The sequence below is a fragment of the Sinocyclocheilus rhinocerous genome, unplaced genomic scaffold, assembly GCF_001515625.1.
Source record: "Sinocyclocheilus rhinocerous isolate Xijiao unplaced genomic scaffold, SAMN03320098_v1.1 scaffold921, whole genome shotgun sequence".
Classification (NCBI taxonomy): Eukaryota; Metazoa; Chordata; class Actinopteri; order Cypriniformes; family Cyprinidae; genus Sinocyclocheilus; species Sinocyclocheilus rhinocerous.
In genome coordinates, this window is record NW_015640057.1 from 1,016,961 (window position 1) to 1,024,135 (window position 7,175).

Here is a 7,175-nt window from a genome sequence, read left to right on the forward strand (position 1 = left end):
TGAGAGAAAAAAAAAGGGGGGGGGGGAGGGGGATTCCCAAAAATTCGATATCTTTGCTATATTTGTTTTTCCTACAGTAAATGTCTTTTTAGAGGGTGATACAGCTGGATGCTGATGAAAACCATTCATATTTTTGAATGAGGCAGGCTTTAACCTGCATGGCCAAGACATAGAGGAGAGGTTGAGAGTCCAGCGGATGAGAGGGGCCCAGAACGATGTTCGCTGGGGGGCCTGACCACCCCCCACTGAATGTGATTTTGAGGGGGCCCTATAGCAAAATCAGTGCAATGGGCCCAGAATTCCTAGCGATGGCACTGAGAGCAATCATGGTTTCAGGCCCATCCACAGTTTATCACCTTGTATTTACCCCCATACTCCCCTTTCCTTACTGTAACCCGACTGAGGATTGTTTCTGCTCATGGAGGTGGAAGGTTCACAATAGAAACCCTCACAAACAAGTCACTCTTCTCCAGGACATAGATGATGCCTGCAATGACATCACAGGAGGAGACCAATGTCAGGCCTGTTTTTGCCATGCCAGAAGATTTTTTCCAAGATGTTTAGCTAATGAAAACATCCATTATGATGTGAATGAGAACTTGTGGCCAAATCCACAAGACAGGGTTGATAAAAACATAGAAGTGCAGTGAGGAACACTACAAACAAGTCACTCTTCTCCAGGACATAGATGATGCCTGCAATGACATCACAGGAGGAGACCAATGTCAGGCCTGTTTTTGCCATGCCAGAAGATTTTTTCCAAGATGTTTAGCTAATGAAAACATCCATTATGATGTGAATGAGAACTTGTGGCCAAATCCACAAGACAGGGTTGATAAATACATAGAAGTGCAGTGAGGAAGACTCCAGTTGACATTTTACTCTACTGTAGATTTTTTATTTTTTTCTTATTTGAAGTTTTCTTATCTAAAGTTTTTCAAAAACCTTTGTTATGAGTTAATTATTTCATCAATAATTTTCAGATTTTGTTCATTGATTCCAGTGTCTGTAATTTTCTCTCTAGTCTATTACAATGATGTATGATTGTGTAGAACCATAATGAAACCTGAATCATGCGTTTTGTACAACTGTATTTAATGATTGTACTAACAACTACGCAGTGAAACTATGGTTATCTTGTGTGTGGGTGATCTAATGTAATGTTCCTATGCTATTTCATGATAAATGAGTTATTTGATCCAGTGATTGTGCAAATGCAAGTCTTCTTTAAAGATATGAATGCAGCATGCAAAGTTTTGAACATTGGACAGCCATTGGATTTGTGTTACAAATAATGACTGTTTTGAGTTAGAGTATTGAAAAATGACATCAAGGTTTTGAAATTGGTGACAAAATGATTGTAAAAACTTAAATTAATGTTCACTTTAGACCCTAATGGTTATTGTGATTTTTTTTTTAAGTACACAGCCAGTTTTATACACATCAGCACTCACCAACAGTGATGTTAACTGACAACATTTTATTTATTTACTTATTTATTTGTACTTTCTCTGTAGGGAGTGTTATTTGTGGATGAGTATTATTTGTGTAAGTTGATAAGTTTTATCAACAAATCAAAGTCAGTGGCATAACCAACATGCATTAAGCCATACTGTTGTTATGTGACAAGAAAATCATAAAACAAATCCTGTAAAGCCTCATGTGTGTTACAGTCAGGTTTTTAAAAAATTTGAAGTTGTTCAGGTGAAACTCAGCAACTCAAAGAAAATTTCACATCACTCTCTTTAAACAATGATGAGCCACAATACATTAAAACAGGTGAAGTGAATCACATTGATTATATTGTTACAATGGCACCCGTAAAGTAGTGGGATATATTATGCATCAAGTGAACAGTCAGTTCTTGAATTTCATGTGTTGGATGCAGGAAAAATGGGCAAGCAAAAAAGATAAGAGTGACTTTGACAAGGGGAAAATAGTAATGGCTAGACAACTTGGACAAACCATCTTCAAAACAGCAAGTTTTGGGGTGTTCAGTGCAGTGGATAGTAAGAACCAAAAGTACTGCAAGAAAAGACTCCAGCATCAGGGTCATGGGTGCCCAACGCTTATTGATACACATGCGGAGTAAAGGCTTGCCCGTCTGCTATGATCACACAGAAGAGCTACTGCAGCTCGAACTGCTAAAAAGCCTAAGGTAGCTGCTGACCGGTTGGAGAGACCACCTACACACCAGTGGTGTTCCCTGATGGCAATGGCCTCTTTCAGCAGGATAATTTGTTCAGGAACAGTTTGAGGAATATGCCTTGTCCTCCAAATCACCCAGATCTCAATCTGACTGAGTCTCGTTTACGTACATAACCCTCGTTCCCCGATGAGGGAATGGAGACGTTATGGGTTACGTATGTAACCGAGACGTTCCCTAACTATAGGTCACTACAAGTTATGTCGTGACAATATTAGGGGTCTATGGAAAACGCCACAACCTGAACACCGTTACAACCCTGTGGCACTACAAATGTTGACAAGCTTGTCAGACAAATTCTACACAAGGACGTAATGTTCCCAACGCCCCAGTGCAAATTTTGCTGACCTTGGTGCCCGCAGGGACCAAAGGTGAGTACATCGCTGCTGGAGATGGCCATGCTGCTAAGTCATGTCCACAAAAAAATTCTTAACAGAAGGGATTTCGACCTTCAGTGAAAGATTTGCTTCAGCTTTTTCCTATTTGTTGTTATCAGCTTGGCGGTAACAATGAGGAAGCGAGCCTTCCAAGGGAAGGGTGCTCCGGAGGCCACATCCTACACATAGGGTGGTGACATGTGGACACATTGATATGGACTGACCAAGGGGGCAGTACTACATATGGAATGGGTCTCTGAGGTAGGTCCTTCCTGAGAATAGGGATGGAACAACTGCCAGAAGAGACTGACAGAGCAAGCCTGTCAAGGGAAGACACAAGTGGAAAAACACATATGGGATTGCCCACAGGGAATCAAGCCACATGGACACTTAGCCCAGTACAGGGGCTGACTGGGACTCCGGGCATGCTAACACAAGTACTGGGCCTGCCACGAGACTGCTCCGAAAAGTCTGACTGCCGGGGGTGCTGGAGGATGCTCACCCAGGGTTTGCTGTCTGGGAAACTCACTGGGAGAGGAAAAAGGCGCTCACATCCGAGTGTGAGGGGGAATGGCTCAAAAAGCATGACACCGAGCAAGATCTTCCCGCAAATTACCTGTTACCCAACACACGGGAAGAAATTGGCGGAGAAAGAAATCTGAGGCTGTAAAACCTTGTGAAAGTGTTCGGTGTCATCCTGCTCACAGCTCTACAAATGTCTGCCAGAGAGGCGCCGTGTGCCAACGCATAGGAGATGGCAACACTCCGGGTGGAGGGAGCTCTCACACCCAGGGGGCACAGCTCGCCTTGCGACTGGTACGTCAAGGCAATGGCATTCACTATCCAGTGGGCCAACCTCTGCTTGGAGATAGCCTTCCCTTTCTGCTGACCTCCGTAGCAGACAAAGAGCTGCTCAGAGCTTCTGAAGCTCCGGTTGCGGTCCACATATATGCGCAACTCTCTTACAGGACACAGCAACGCCATGTATCCAGGCCGGGATCTCAGGACAACGTGGGAGTAGGCCGGCCTGAACATGAGGCACTCTTTGCTCACCAAAAATCCCTGGAGGTCCCCGACCCTCTTGATGGAAGTGAGCGCTGTCAGGAGCACTGTCTTAGCAGACAGAAACTTAAGATCGACTGAATCCAGCGGCTCAAAGGGACCCCTCTGAAGTCCAGCCAGGACGGTAGAGAGATCCCAGGAGGGCACCAGGGGTGACCTAGGAGGATTTTACCTTCTGGCACCCCTCAGGAACCCAACGATCAGGTCATGCTTACCCAGGGACAGGCCGTCCACTGCATCGTGATGTGCTGCGATAGCAGCAACTTACACTTTCAAGGTGGAGGGTGACAGCCTACGCGCCAACCTCTTGCAGGAAAGAAAGTACGACTCTAATCAGGCATCTTCGGGGGTCTTCTTGACGAGAAGAACACCAGTTCATGAACACACTCCACTTCAGGGCATAGGCTTGCATTGTAAAAGGAGCTCTAGCCTGAGTGATGGTGTCTACCACCACCAGGGGCAGATCACTTAAGTTTGCTGTGTCACTTAGAGCCACACATAGAGGTTCCAGAGATCTGGATGCGAGTACCATATGGTGCCGAGCTCCTGACCTTACACAGTGTCTGTGTGAGCAGGCTCACTGGGGGAATGCATACTTGCGAAGAGCCTGGGGCCAGCTGTGTGCCAGTGCATCCATGCCCAGGGGGGCCTTTGTCAGGGAATGATACTGCTGGCAGTGGGAGGACTCGTGGGAAGCAAACAGGTCCACCTGAGCTTCCTCGATTTGACTCCAGATCAGCTGGACTACATGGGGATGGAGTCGCCATTCTCCGGGGAGAGTGAACTGTCACATCGGCTGCACGATTGAGCTCCCCCGGAATGTGGACGGTGCGCAGTGACTTGAGCTGTGTCTGATTCCAGAGGAGGAGATGGCAGGCGAGTTGTGACATGCAGCGTGATCATAGACCTCCCTGTTGGTTGATGTACGAAACAGCCACAGTGTTGTCTGTGCAGACCAACATGTGCTTGCCGAGCAGCAGCGGCCGGAACTGCCACATGGCTAGAAGCACTGCCAGCAACTCCAGGCAGTTGATGTGCCAAAGCAGACGAGGCCCTGTCCAGAACCCCGAGGCTGCCTGCCCATTGCACGTCACGCCTAAGCCTGACCTGAAGGCATCTGTTGTGACAACGACATACTGGAACACCTGTTCTAAGGGCACCCCGGCCCGTAGAAAAGCAAGGTCTGCCCAGGGGTTGAACATGCAGCAACACATTGGCGTGACGGTCATGCTGTGTGTGCCACGGCACCATGCCCTTCTTGGGACTCGGGAATGTAACCAGCGCTGAAGTGGTCTCATATGAAGCAAACTGAATGGTGTGACTGCAGCTGTGGATGCCATATGCCCCAGGAGCCTCTGAATGTGTTTTATCAGAAACACCGTCCTGCCTCTCAAGGAACTCATTTGGAGGGGCGTGCTTTCATGCTCACTGAGTCTAAGTCCTTACAGAGAAAAGAACTCTGCACAGTGGAGAGCTTGCTCTTTTTCCCAGTTGACATGAAGCCCCAACTGGGGGAGGTGCCGGAGCACCAGGTCCCTGTGATTGCACAAATGTTCCTGAGACTGAGCCATAAGCCAGTCATCGAGGTAGTTGAGTATCATGTTGCCCACTTTCCATTATGGGGCAAGGGCGCCCTCCACGATCTTCGTAAAGACACGGGGTGACAGGAATATCCCGAAGGGGAGGACCCTGTACTGCCATGCCCGTTTGTCGCCTGGCAATCTGAATCGTGTAGCCAAGTCGAACTGTCCGAATGAGCCAGCGGGACGGGCTGGGTAGCGCAAGTCACACCCCGTGCAAGTGTCACCAAAGAGACAATTGACATATCCGCGGTGGTGCAGCGGTGAGGAGTCATGCTGGATAGCCCAGAAGGCATCACATTCTGGCTCATCACGGCAGAACTGCCCATGTCCCCGGAGGGACCGGCCAGAGATGTTTGGGGAGGCGTTGCATCCCCAAGCTGCAATCTCTTTGCCACTGGCCATAGGGGGCGTCATGGGCGAGAGTGAGGAGGCAGTGTGTTGCTCACTGTCAACCCACGAGCCTGGTAACCCAGAGGAAAAGGAAACTGCTCTTTTTTTTAACAGAACGAAATATTCTCCACCCGGCCCTCCCCCGGGGGAAGGAATGGTGCTGTCCTCGCCACCTCCAGAGAAAGAGCAGCTTCCCACATCTCTGGGTTGCCGGTGTCAGGGCCACTTCGTCGACTTTTTAGCAGACCTAGGGGCTGGCTGGGACACGGGGGTTCCACACTCCTGCGATAGGCTCAACGCGCCGACCTTGATTTTGTCTCAGCACAGAGCGGAGCGGCTCTGGAGGACACAGGAGGACGCCCCCAACGATGAGCAGACTGAGGCGTAGCCCACGACGAAACGGTGGCAGCTGGAAGATCACGTCAAGGCAGGATAGTCTCAGTCTGCTTCTGTACTGCCGAAAAATGCTGGGCAAAAGTCCTCGACAGTGTCGCTGAACAGGCCAGCCTGGAAGATGGGAGCATCAAGAAAGTGCACTTTGTCAACAACTCTCATCTCAACCAGGTTGAACCAGAGATGTCGCTCTTGGACGTTGTCTTCCTGAGGGATCACACCGTGACTTTTGTCGCCCGCAGAGCGAAGTCAGTCGCCGTGCGCAGCTCCTGCATCAACCTCGGGTCAGTACTATCCTCGTGCATTTGTTTTAGTGCCTTGGCTTGGTGGACCTGCAGGATCGTCATGGAATGCAGGGCAGAGGCGGCCTGGCCCGCAGTGAGAGCCGCTGACAGCTTACAGCTTTTGGAAGGGAGACGAGGACGATTTCTAAAAGTGGCGGTGTTTTGCGGGCACAGGTGCACTGCAACCGCTCTCTCCACCTGGGGAATGCCAATGTACCCCCTAGCCGCCCCGCCATTGAGGGTAGTGAGGACAGAGGAAGGAGACGAGTGGTTTCTGACCGTAAAAGTGGCCATCCACGACTTCGTCACTTCCTCATGCACCTCTGGAAAGAAAGGAACTGAGGCTGAACATGGTCGAGAGCCACGGCCTGCACCGAGAAACCAATCATCCAGCCGTGAGGACTTGAGACTGCACACCTCCTGCCCGGGCAAGCATGGTCGTCAAATCTGGGTCTGATTCGGCAGTGGCGACAACACCCGAGGGGGCAGCCCCACTGAATCTTCAACTTCGGAGGACGATAGCCCATCCCCCGATGCCGCTATTGACATCTGATCCTCAGGCAGTGCACCAAATGAAGCACTGGGGCCACTGTGAAGTGGGCGAACAGAATCATCTGGGAGCAGCATAGAACAAGCGCAGGGGGAGGAGTAAGAGGTCCGTGGGGACTGGCCCAGTAGAGGGGCTCTTATTGTAACCCTCAATCTCCCAGAGCACTAGCTGGCAGTCCTCTGCTTGTGGCAGAGAAACCAGAACGGGTAGTGACAGAGGAGTCTCGTACTTTCCTTTTAAGAAAGCAGAGACATGCACATAATGCGGGGCATGAGCCATCCACGAATGCGTCTTCAGCGTGTTTGATGCCCAGACACAGAAGACAATGCT